Source organism: Sphaerodactylus townsendi, linkage group LG09 (genome assembly GCF_021028975.2).
Source record: "Sphaerodactylus townsendi isolate TG3544 linkage group LG09, MPM_Stown_v2.3, whole genome shotgun sequence".
In the NCBI taxonomy this organism is placed as follows: domain Eukaryota; kingdom Metazoa; phylum Chordata; class Lepidosauria; order Squamata; family Sphaerodactylidae; genus Sphaerodactylus; species Sphaerodactylus townsendi.
The window spans coordinates 31511870-31524477 of record NC_059433.1 but is presented as its reverse complement, the minus strand read 5'-3'; the positions used below and the strand labels follow the sequence as shown (position 1 = coordinate 31524477).

Below are 12608 nucleotides of genomic sequence, written 5' to 3'. Positions count from 1 at the left end.
CTTAGGAAGCAGCAGAAAAGATGTTATTGATGGAGTAATGATTAGTTCAGCCTCTCAACTCATGTTCTAATTCATATTGTGAAATAAAAACCAAAGATATTGGACAAATATTAGAAGCCAGTGTGGCCTAGGAAGCAGCATGTGAGATATAGGAAGCTGATTCAAATCATAACCAATATCTCATGCCTGCAACTTCTACCTCAGCCCTTCACAACTTGAGATGCACAAAGATAAATGCAAACTTGCAGCCATGCCTTTTAGGAAATTCATAAAGTTTATGAAAGCTATTTCTGTTTCCTGCTTAGGACTGGGATTATTATAGTGGGATTATAGTGGGATTATAGTGGGATTATAGTGGGATTATTAATAATGTGGTGGTCACTATACATGACTTATGGGTTTTGTTCAACTTGATGGGTCACATGCGACTCAGGCCACCAAATGCCTTCACCCTCCTCCTTCCCTCCACTATTCCCTTTCCTTGTTCTAAAAAGAAGCAGAGGAGCTTCATACAACAAACAAAGGCTTGTTGCTTGGCAATTCTATGTGAGGAAGATAATGGTTGAGTACTGGCAGTTCCTCACAACCAACCAACACTCATTTGAGTAGATAACATGATTTTCAGCTAAAGATTTCTGGCCTAAGGACAAAGATAGAATGAGTCACATGGCCTTTGCTTTAAGAATTTAAGGCAGACAGCGGAAAGGAAATGGTAAAATAGGAAGATAATACCGAGTAATTCCTAGGCATCTAGAATTCCTGTACTATACCTATACAGAGCCCTGTATTCCGTATACAGAACTCCATATGCTATAGAGGTAAGACCTTCACTGACCCACATGCACACTTTTAACTTTTTTGCTGTCAAGTCACATCTGATTTATGGCAATCCCTGGTGGGATTTTCAAGGCAAGATATGTTCAGAGTTGGTATGTCACTTTAAGACTCCATGCAGCATTCCTAGTATTCCCTGGAAGTTTCCCATCCAAATACTTGCTAGGTCAACGCTGCTTAGTTTCTGAACTCTGACAAAATCAGGCTAGCATGGATTATTCAGGTCAGGGTAACTACCCACTTCTGCACCGCAAATGAAGAACAGAGTGACACCAATACGAATCACATAATCTGGGTGATGTCTATCTCTAACATTTTTAATCTCACATTTCTTGGAAGACCTCATAGGATGTATATGGCTCTCTCTATATGGGTGGGTAGCGTGGTGGCCAAGTTTGCAGATGATACCAAATTATGTAGTGTGGTGAGAACCGCAAAGGATTGTGAAGAGCTCCAAGCGGACCTTGATAAATTAGGTGAGTGGGCTAAGAATGGCAAATGCAGTTCAATGTAGCAAAATGTAAAGTGATGCACATAGGGGCAAAAAATCCAAACTTCACATACACGCTACAGGGGTCAGTGCTATCAATCACAGACCAGGAAAGGGATTTGAATGTCAACTCAATGCATGGCAGCTGTGAAAAAGGCAAACTCTATGCTGGGGATAATTAGGAAAGGAATTGATAATAAAACTGCAAAGACTGTCATGCCCTTATATGAAGCAGTGGTGCTAATTCTCCGCATCTCCTTGGAGTATTGTGTTCAGTTCTGGTCGCCACATCTCAAAAAGGATATTGAAGAGATAGAAAAAGTGCAGAGAAGGGGCAACGAGGATGATTGAGGGACTGGAGCACCTTCCTTATGAGGAGAGAGGCTGCAGCCGCTTGGGACCTCCTTTTAGTTTGGAGAGGAGACGCCTGAGGGGGGATATGATTGAAGTCGGCGTACCATGCATGGGGTAGAAAATGTTGACAGAGAGAAATTTTTCTCTCTTTCTCACAATACTAGAACCAGGGGGCATACATTGAAAATGCTGGGGGAAAGAATTAGGACTAATAAAAGGAAACACTTCTTCACGCAACGTGTGATTGGTGTTTGGAATATGCTGCCACAGGAGGTGGTGATGGCCACTAACCTGGATAGCTTTAAAAGGGGCTTGGACAGATTTATGGAGGAGAAGTCGATTTATGGCTACCAATCTTGATCCTCTTTGATCTGAGATTGTAAATGCCTCAACAGTCCCGGTGCTTGGGAGCAACAGCCGCAGAAGGCCATTGCTTTCACATCCTGCATGTGAGGTCCCAAAGGCACCTGGTGGGCCACTGCGAGTAGCAGAGAGCTGGACTAGATGGACTCTGGTCTGATCCAGCTGGCTTGTTCTTATGTTCTTATGTTCTTTCACTTGTTATCCTCACAACAGCCCCGGTTGGTTAGTCTGAGAAGAGTGACTGGTCTAGGATCCTACATTAAAGATGAAATCCAAGGAAAGTCTACTCAGAAGTAAGTCCCATTTTACCTAACCAGCTTTATTCCCACAGGAGTGTATTTAAAACTGTAGTTTGAGGTTTATGACTAACTGAGCATTTGAACCTATAACACACTGGCTTCCAAATGCTTACCATTGGCCAACGTCTCTTGTGTACAATGCTATGCTTGTTTGCTTTCTTCATACTTTAGTTTTGTGTTGAACAGGATAACTTAAGGATAGTGGGTTACAAAAGATATTTGTGGAGGTGGTCTTAAACTCATGCACTCTGATCTTCAACCCAAAGTAAAAGATGATGCACTTCTTATGTACATCAACGGGGAGATTGTTCTGCAAACTCTAGAAAGAATGCTCTACTGACGTATAACAGAAAATTATGTTCTTTGTCTGATGGGGAACAAATGCTCTAAGCATTTTCTATTAGACAGAAGGAATATTAAACCCAGCTTTAATCCTATTGTTAGATTCTCATTCTGAGCATCCTAAAATACCCTCCAATCCATTGCTCAAAAAGTAGTGAAAAGAGAAGAGAGAACATATTCCTTTTAGACTCAGCCAAGCTGCAGATTCATATCCCGCTTATTTTACCTATTAAACCACAGTCTTCAGAAATCAATGCTATGGTACCTGTATTTCTATTTTTATTCAAGCTACAAAATATCATTGGGATGATACCCAAATTCATTTACAAACCAGGTTAAATTGGTCGCAACAGTATGAAATCTTCCCATTATAGTGTTTTAATGGCTAAACGTTTCTTATTTTATGATTTAAGCATGAAAGAAAGCAATTTTATGAACTAAGCAGATATTTTGTTTGCTTTGTTATTATTAGAAGGGTACATCCAACTTTATTGTTCCTATCATTGGACAGCAGCTCCATTTGTGGAGAGAAGGCACCGATTTCCATTGATTTCCCCCTTCTGCTGTAGACTGCTGATCTGCACATTATGCTGTCCCTGAAGATCCCCCAGGAAGAATGTTTGGTAGGGCTCAATGAGCTGTAGCAGAAAAGGAAAGAGGGAAAGTCCTGATAGCTAAGTTCGCAGGTAACTTGACACATGCCAATAAATCAAAGAACGGACTAGAACTATAGCCAAATGGTCCAAGGGGGAATGTTTACAATGGAAAAGGGTTGCAGTATACTGCAATGACTATTTTAGCTATTATTTTACTTTTACTGAATTATTGTCTACCTTTTTGGTACATGGTTTGTATACCTTGCCTTTGGCAGCTGCTTGTTCACACTGTCTTTTAATTCTGTACCACAGCACTGTTAGTTGGGTGCCTTGTCCACTGGGTTGTTAACTGTAGGGTAGACTCCATGACATTCTACACTACTTCAGGAATTTCCCGACCCAGAGTTGGCAACCCTACTTTATGCTGCATTAGGACACTGCACTGACAGGACCACCCTTTCCACTATACTACACTGAGACAGCTTTGATCTCATCTGAGCAAATCCTTCTAAAAGTGCCACTCTGAAAATGAGTAAGATTGGAGAGTCCCTTTCACTTTTATTCTAATAGTTCCTGCCTTGGGCAATGGTATCCCTAAGGAGGTTGGAAAGAATCTTACTATTCTTATTCCACAGAATGTGCAAAAGTGCACTGGGAGGCAAACTCTATGGTATTATACTCCATTGAAGTTCTTCCCCTCCCCAAACCCTGCCTTCATCTGATTTTGCCAGCACAAGTCTGAACCATCAAATGAGTGCCATCTTGCAAACTGAGGGCTCTGCCTTCTTTTGTAGAGCCAATACATCTTGTTTGCTCTTTCTCTTTTCCAGCTGCCTTCCACTTTCCCTATAATTACTGCCTTTTCCAGTGACTCTTCTCACAATGTGACCAAAGTACAGTAGCCTCAGTTTGACTTCTGGAGAGATTTGATCTGATCTAGAACCTACTTGTCTTTTTGGCAGTCCACAGTATCTGTAAAACTCTCCTCCAAAACCATGGTACACATGAATATTTCTTCCTGTCAGCTTTCTTCATTGTTGAACTTTCACACCCACACAGAGTAATGGAGACTACTAGGGCACAGGAAATATCTTTAGTTACTCTGGGATTAACTTCACAATACAAAATGGATTAACAGTTTACAGGCAATCAGAAAATGCCTGCAGTAATTCCACATCTGAAGTTAATCTAAGTGTGACCTGGAACCCAGACGAGAGAAGGGAAGACAAGCCATGCATACTGCTCTGAGATTTTTGTAAGAAAAGCAGGATATAAATTAATTGGTTACAAATGGGGACCTGCAAGGCAATTTCATCCTTCTTTGCTTGTTTGCTCGGCTGGTCGCTTGTCAGCCTGCCAGACTACAGTGCTGGTGCTGTGATATCAGGAGGTGGGAGTGGCAGGTATTCCTCCCTTACTGACTGACTTTCATGTAGCCACTTGCAGTGCTGGAGTCAAGAGCTCTCATTCTTCCTTAGTTGGTCACCCACTAGCTGGCTTGGTAGGGTGGTGTCTCCTGCTTCTCCTCACTCAGCTCATGAAACAGTGCCTCCAGTTTCCTGTCCTCCCCTTCAGCCTACCTGGTCATTGCCCAGCCAATGGTGGATCCAGGTCCCATTCCCTTTTGCATCCACTTCCATCCCAAAGAGGTGTTAGTTGGCTGTGTTTGCTATATCCCCATGCTTGAGACGGGATTTATACACTTTTTTCTAAAGTTTTATATCAATCCACATGGAGGTCAGATCAAATGTTAGACACCGAACATGGCTTACAAATCTCTTTTAATATCATTTTAGCTATGGAGCAACTTGTCATGGATATATTGAAATACGCAAGAAAATTTCCTAAACAGAAGATTCCTTTAAGGAATGCAAGACAGTTGTATTTCAAAACTTCAATCAGTCCCCAGGTCATAAAGCTATACATTCCAGAGGCAAGAATGTTTGAAATGCTGCAAGATACAAACATCTGTTCAGAATTTCTTGAATTCTTTTTACAAATCAATGCAATAAAATCTGAAATGCTTCATCTAGATTTCCACTAAGAAGCTGACAATACAGAATAATAGAAACTCCTCAGTTATGACGGTGAAGGAGATTTCTAGAGTTATGTGTATGTATGATCGTGAGGTCATTACAAGAGATCATTTCCCATCATTAAAAAAATCTACATCATACCATCCTATTTAATTATTTAGCTTCATTTTATAAATCTGCTTTGCTCACATCATGAGAGGACAACGGTCACTGGAAAAGAAAATGATAGTAGTAAAAGTTGAAGGCTGCGGGAAAAGAAGACCCAACATGAGATGGATTTATACAACAGAACTCACAGTCCTCAATTTGCAAGTAAATTGAGTAAGACTGTAAAGACAGGGTGTTTTGGAGGTCATTAATTAAGAGGGTCACCTTAAGTTGGAAACAACTCCACAGTACACAATAAATCTGCATTCCCACAAGACTGCAAGATTCTTACCCACACATGGTTCATTTCAAGCTTGTCTCTTGAATTGTTAAATTGCTCTTGAAAAAGAGTATCATCTCATGACCCAATTACTTGCTGCTCGAATACTTCAATCATAACACGTCAATGAATCAAAATAACATTTTTACAAGTGACAGAATTTTCTAAGTAACGTCCAGTGCTAGATACAGTTTATCTGTCTGTGTTTTGAATGTACTTTTGATTTGTACTTCGGAAATGTCTGTAATGCTCTGGAGCCTTTATTAGGTTGTTGTATTGAAAATATTGAAAAAAATTCACTGTTATAATAGTTTTTTTTTTTTTTTAAAAAAGGTAAATGAAATGACATGATATTTCCTCATAACTCATTTGGAGAAATAATCAGAAAAGGCTACAAGCCAAGTGGGCATGTGCATAAGAGGTCAACTTTGTTTGCTATAAATTGTGCTAGCGTACTCAGTTGAAAATAGGAGGAAAGGCATAAGGAAATATTTTAAATGTAATATGGCTTGGAAGCCTCTGAAATTTTTAAGATTAAAGAAAGGTACTGTGTAATGTGATCAACAATTAACTGGCTGGGATCCATGAAGCTATGTTAATTTTCTGATTATATGTTTTGTAGCAATGAAGTAGTGGAAATATTTTTGGAGGTGAACCCCCTTCCTCTTTCCTAGAGTCATTGTCAGGTTTAATGGAAAAAAAATCACCTAAAGGATGCAAAGCAGAACAGAGATAATATATTTATTTAATTAAATCTCAAAGGTTCAGAGTCAGCCATAATTAATGTGTAATTCTCTGCTGGGTTACGGTAAACTCAACTGGCCAGAAAACAGTATGCTTAACTGCCTTGAAATCAGTGAAGCTTCAAATCACAATTTGATGCTTAGCCATGTGCTGAATGGTAGCCAGTGTTGTTTACTCTTTATCACTGGTCATCAAGCTTGACACCAAGAGAAGACTGAGCTGATGACCCATATCTCTCTTCTTCACTTGCTACTGCTATGCTTGCTGGTGGCAATGAGTTGGCTGAAGAGATTTAGGTTGGCTGAGAAGGTCTTTCTTCTGTCTCACATTATACCCCTCCAGCAAGTTACTGTCTCCGTACTATGAATACAGAGATCTGAAATCCATTTAACTTGACAGATATAGTTTGTCTAAGACCATGAAAATAGAGACTGAAGAATATGGACATTCTCTGGGCTCTATTAGGTCGTGACTGGAACATTCTAGACGGCACATGTAGAAATTACAGTCACAATATTCTTACAACTCAGAGAAAAATAATCTAGGAAGGCTAACAAAATGTTATAGCAGGGGTCCCCAAACTACGGCCCGGGGGCCAAATGTGGCCCCCTGAAGGCATTTATCCGGCCCGCCAGGCATGGGGGCAATGGCTCCATTCATGTGCAGTGCGGGCTCGAGGGAGAGGAGGAACCGGCCCCAACGGCTGTTGATTGCAATTACATGATGGCACCCCCAAATCTCCATGAATTTTCTGACCCAGAGTTGGAAACCTTACACGTGGCAACTCCTGCTCCGCCCTTCCCTCTCGGCTACTCCATGTGTTGCTCTCAGGCTTTCTGTTCCGGCTCACTCCCATTGGCATCAGCCAGGCTGGCGAATCGCTCGCTGGCTGCTAGGGAGGAAGAACCCAGGAAGATACCTAATCCTGGGTTAGATGGAATGCTTCATTGGGAAAGTTCTGCTTTTTTTTACAGGGGAAGGAATTCCACAGCCTCCCCAACAATATTTGGAGCCCACCCTGCACTTGACATACTTTGGTCACTGTTCTAAAAATAGACCATGACAGAATGGCTGAAAGGTGAAATCAAACATTTTACAATCATTTGTGCACAGGAATTTGTTCATAGTTTTTTTTAGTCCGGCCCTCCAACAGTCTGAGGGACAGTGAACTGGCCCCCTGTTTAAAAAGTTTGGGGACCCCTGTGTTATAGAATAAAATTCTCTATGCAATGAAAAGAACATGACAAGTATTACTGAAAAACAGAATATTAAAAATATCTGCAATGAAACAACATGTTTAGAGGAGTAGATTTCTTAAAAGCATCAATTGCAAGTGCTTGATAGATAAAGAGAATACAGAAGAGACTTCTCTGACACAAAGCAGAAAATAGTTTACTAGCTGGCTATTGGTTAAACAAAAGTTATTGTTTCTTAATGACCTTTCTTCACAGCACAAGTAAAATGTCTTGCAGATGTAAAAACAAGTTTTGGCTTTTTTGTCTGCATAGAGTGGACAAAAAAAGCATTGCCAGGGAAAGCGGGATTTTGTCCTGCCTCCCCCCCTCCCCAGTTGACTGAAGTTTGTCTGTTTCATTTTGTTGCGCCCGCCATCTTGTGCTGCAGAGATTCTCTGTCCCTGCCGCTGTTTGCTGAACATTTTCCTTGGAGGTTCCCTCTGCTAGCAGCTCATCTATGCATGATTTCACTGTAAAAAGTACATGAATAAAGTTTGCTTTGCCTGGTGAGCCCATGCACATGTTGTTTTTTCTTTTTCTTTTGAGGGAGGTGTCTGCATAGTTACGATGTCTTGATAGGAGAATTGCAGCTGCTCGGAGGGCTGGTCTACCTCCTATTAAGAAGCTATTTACAGTGAAAAAGCAAGCAGATCAGCTGCTAGCAGAGGAAACCTTTGTGGGAAACCTTCAGCAAATTGAGGCAGGGACGGAGAATCTCTGCAGCAGCACAAAATGGTGGGTGCAAGAGGCAAAAATGAAAGTGAGAGGTTTAAAATTACTGGACAGGAAAAATAATATGTTTCCTGATCTCCCAATCTTTGCCCAGCAAGCAGGAAATGACTCCATCTTGAGGGGGAAAGATTGCTAGTTTAGCGATTTTTGAAAAACCTGGGTTGGGAGGAAAAACTCAACCTGAAGACATCTTTGGGGAGGGAGCTTTGGGGAGTTCCTCCCCAAAACACTTTTTACAACATCCTCAAGACGTTATACCTGTGCTGTGCAGAAAGGACCAATGTGGAAGAATTTCAGACACCAACAGAGTTGGACCTACTACATTATCAAATATTTATAAAGCCAGGGTCAACAAAGCATATCTGACCTCTGCAATAGATAAATACAGCAACTAGAGCTGGACAATCAACAGGAGATAGTTTACCTTCCTATTGCATGAAAGAATCATAGTGTATTTGGTGTGTTTGTATTCCTTTGTTCCACTGTGCCCTAGGGAAACTATGATATTTTCTTTGAGACTAATTCAAGGCACTCTAGTAAAGAACTGCCAGATTTTGGGACTGAGTTATTATAGGCACCTGAGCGACTAAAAATGGAAACATAAATACATTCTAAGACTATGATTGAACAAAATTATTTTACACTGATGACCAAATTTAGTAACCTCTAAGACCACTGCACAATTATTTGCACTCTGAAGTTATTTATATGCCTTGCCGGACTGCGTTGCACCTAGACCAAATTTCCTACCAGTAGATACAAACCTTGCTGCCATCTCTTCCCCACCACAGCCCAATAATCTCCACTGAAAGGGGAACCAGTAGAAATCATCAATTTAGATTGGACCCAGCCTTCTTTCCTTCTTAGCAACCAATGCCTGGTCACACATTTTGATTGTGTGTTTTGATCATTCCTTAGACTGCTTTTCATCAGCTGCTAAACTAAGCTGTTATCAGCTGTATCAGTGTGATTCCTAACAGAGAAACTGATTATTTTAAAGTCATTTTAAAGTCAGTAAAGAAGCTTTGCTTCATTGTCTTGATAAATGCTAGTGAAAGCAAATTAAATCTCTGTCTTTCTTATTGCAAGTATATAACCCAGACTGTTAGCGATTTCCATCTACATTCTAATTTATCTCTTTGAATAATAACACGTACTATATACTGAACGGGTTTCTAAAATTAAAAAAAAAGGAATGCTATTTTCATTAAACTGATAGCACACATCTTTATCCAAGATACGCAATGGGGAAAAAAAAGACAAGGATTTCTTGGCTGCTAGTTTCTTTTCTCTATATAATGCATATATCTTACTTGTATCAAAATAATTGCACAGAAGATATGTCGCCTTATTCTTAGTTAATTAAATGCGGACAGATGGAAAAAATAATTAAGCATTGTTCTGCATGAAGGATCCCTACTGAAGGATCTCTTTTTTTGTTTTAAGACATGTGTGTAAACAAAGGTTCCATACAGAGTTGCCAGCTCCAGTTTAGGAAACAATTGGAGATTTGGAGTAGGGCATAAGAAGGGTGGAGTTTAGGGAAGGGATGGAGCTCAACAGGGATTTGATGCCCTCCTAAGTTGCCACCCCCACCCCCTGGGAGGAACTGATCTCTATGGCCTGGAGATCAGTTGTAATTCTGGGAGAGTTCCAAACCCCACTGGAGGTTGGCCACTCCATATATAGTCCTTAATATAAGGCTATAATTCTCTTAAAAATCTGGCGTTAGAAGTCCCACTGGACAATGTCTTACTAAATATCTACTTGAAAGTACATTTCCTTTGGCCAATCTCTCATCCTCCTGCATTTACCACCTTTTTGTTCCTTTGATTTTATCCTAATTAATTTATCTGGTCCTGGCTGTCCACCGCTTTCCAAGACTGCCTGCCTAAATATACAACATTATCATTAAATATCCCCAGATAATTAATTAAAATAATTATATGCCACCTATATCTAGTCACAGCTCTCTCAGAACTCTCTAAGCCCTACCTACCTCACAAGGTGTCTGCTGTGGAGAGAGGAAAGAAAGGAGTTTGTAAGCCGCTTTGAGATTCCGTACAGGAGAGAAAGGCAGGGCGTAAATCAAACTCTTCTTCTTCAGGCATACATTCAATGAGATCCTTGCACCTGATGGCTACCAGCTAATTCCTTAGGTTAGGTTTGATTCTAGTCTGCTGTGGGCCAAGATCTGGGATTTTATCCTCAGTTCACAATAAACAGTACAAAACAACTCATCTTCACTTTCTCTCAGAAGCCACTGCAAGCAGGAAGAGTGGGCTGCCTAAAAGTGCACCCCAAAGTTCTAAATGGCTCCCATTTAGAACTAGTGTCTGTGGGGATCATGAGGTTGTAATAACCACTGTGTTATCAGCTGGAAGGGTAACTCCCTTTGAAAAGCATGAGTCCAACTCAATGCTAACAATTTTAATATTTTATTTTATACTATGACAGACATTAGTGATCATAATAAAATGTTAAAGCAGATCACTGACTTTGGGATATTGCAAAGTATGCTGGCTTTCAATTTGCTTCTGTGCTTAATTCAAGATGCTAGAATTGATCTTCAAAACCCTGTACAGCCTGGGACCAATATACCTTAAGGACTGCTTCTCCCATATGAATTTATCTGCTCACACTAATCATCTTCGGATGCCTTGCTTTGGTTTCCCCCATCATCTGAAGCTAGAAGTGTCAGAACTTGAGTAAGGGCCTTTTCCATCATGGCACCAAAACGTTCTAACTTGCTGCCCAGGGAGGTTCGTCTCCCTCTATCAGTGTTTTTCACTAGCGGCAAAGACTTTTTTATTTAATCTGACTTATCCCCATAATAGTTACTGGTCCTGTATATGCACTTTTAATTGAATGTTATAATTTTAACTGTATTTTTAGATGTTTTAAAAATTATTATATGTTTCTTGTCATGTGAGCCCTGATTGGGTAGAAAGCTGGCATACTTTTAAACAGACAAAAATAAATACTAATTTATTCATGAGTGCCCCACAAGAAGCAGATTGGAATTAAGTAATGATCCTAGTTAGGGAAACTCAAGCTTAAACTACAAATGAGAACAGCAATTTGAAGTTTCAACAGCACTTTGTGGGATAGTCTGGGACTATAAGTACAATTTAAGTCTGGGATAGTCTGGCACTAAAAGTACATTTTAAGTAAAAAAAATTGTTGGTCTGAAAAAAATGAAAAACAGAAATTATTGGAAAATAAGGACAAGTGCGCAACAAATGCAAGTATATAATTTGTTAACAAACTGATTTACTTTCATTTATAGCCTGACTTGAGTATCAATGCAAATTCATATGGGAGATGAGGTTTATTATATAGATCACATCAACATTAGTCTCAGAAGAAAGGCTGCTTATAAACGCCATAAAGAAAAAAAACCTGGTTAATTAAACAAGGGGGAGCATGATTAGAAAAATAACAGAGATTATTATTTCATTTAAAAGATTGTTTTGTGCAATATCTGGGCATTTAGGAAGAACACTTTATAGTGCATGTCAGTATCAAGTTCAGAGAAACATCTGTAAATCCAAGTTCCAACTGAGAATACAAGGAAATGATTCATTCAAATGCCAAGCAAAGGAGTGCCTTCCACTCCCAGGGGACAGATGATTCATCTGCAAAATGAGAATCCTGTTCAGCTAGAAGCAATCCACAAGCTTCTACCAAGCTTCTGTCATACCTGCACTAACTTAAAAAGTAGGGTTTTATAATTGCAAACCAAATATGGAAAAAAATTGATCAAATTCTTGTAACTGTTCAAACAGTAATCTGGAAATTATCATGGGAAATCAAAAGGAACATCTCATAACATCTTGTGGTTATAGGATGGCATTAATCATAACTGTGGTTGGACACATTAGAGAAGTTCCTATAGACCTGATTGTTCTTTCTCCCAAAACACAGCAAAAGGCAAATGTAATAGCTTTCCTCTGTATTATTACTTCATGTTCATTAAGCCTAATTCCTGTCATAGTCTTCAAGCATTTAGTGTCTACTGTTGTAACATATTCAAAAACAAATTATCTGATGATAGTTAAAAACATTCCAAGCATATGTACAGACAGGGAAGTTAGTAACAGCTGGGAAAAAAGCCTAAATTAATTAATGTGGTGGGTTTTCCAGGCTGTGTAGC

At 39.7% G+C, this 12608-nt stretch overlaps 1 protein-coding gene across 1 annotated transcript in view; it reads right to left on the bottom strand.

Annotated features, from left to right (window-relative positions):
- Window positions 1–12608, bottom strand: part of LOC125439312 (myelin basic protein) — a 138774-nt gene that overhangs the window by 90599 nt on the left and 35567 nt on the right. The gene's annotated exons all lie outside the window — the stretch shown is intronic.